Source organism: Neophocaena asiaeorientalis, unplaced genomic scaffold (assembly GCF_003031525.2).
Source record: "Neophocaena asiaeorientalis asiaeorientalis breed wild unplaced genomic scaffold, Neophocaena_asiaeorientalis_V1.1 scaffold325, whole genome shotgun sequence".
Taxonomy (NCBI): domain Eukaryota; kingdom Metazoa; phylum Chordata; class Mammalia; order Artiodactyla; family Phocoenidae; genus Neophocaena; species Neophocaena asiaeorientalis.
Window position 1 is genome coordinate 1,125,231 of NW_020172742.1, and position 316 is coordinate 1,125,546.

Sequence of the window (316 nt, forward strand, 5' to 3'; positions counted from 1 at the left end):
CCGGGGGAAAGCTCCCTGTCGCTCGCAGGATATAACAGTCCAAACTTCTCCCCGTGGCCTTATGTCTGACCAGCCCTGCTCTCTGACCTCCGGTCGCTCTGGCCCCACGTCAGTGTCTAGTACCTCTGTGCTCCTCCGAGTGGGGCTCCACCCCTCCCCCCCTTCCTTCTGTCCTGCCACTCTCAAGAAGGAACCTCCCCACAAAGGGACGGGCCCGTTCCCTCCTTTACGTCCACGGGGACAGTGTCCTGGAGCCCCAGCAGACCCGGCACCTCACCTTTCTCCAGCCCCGGCTCCCACCCCACCCCCCCTCAGC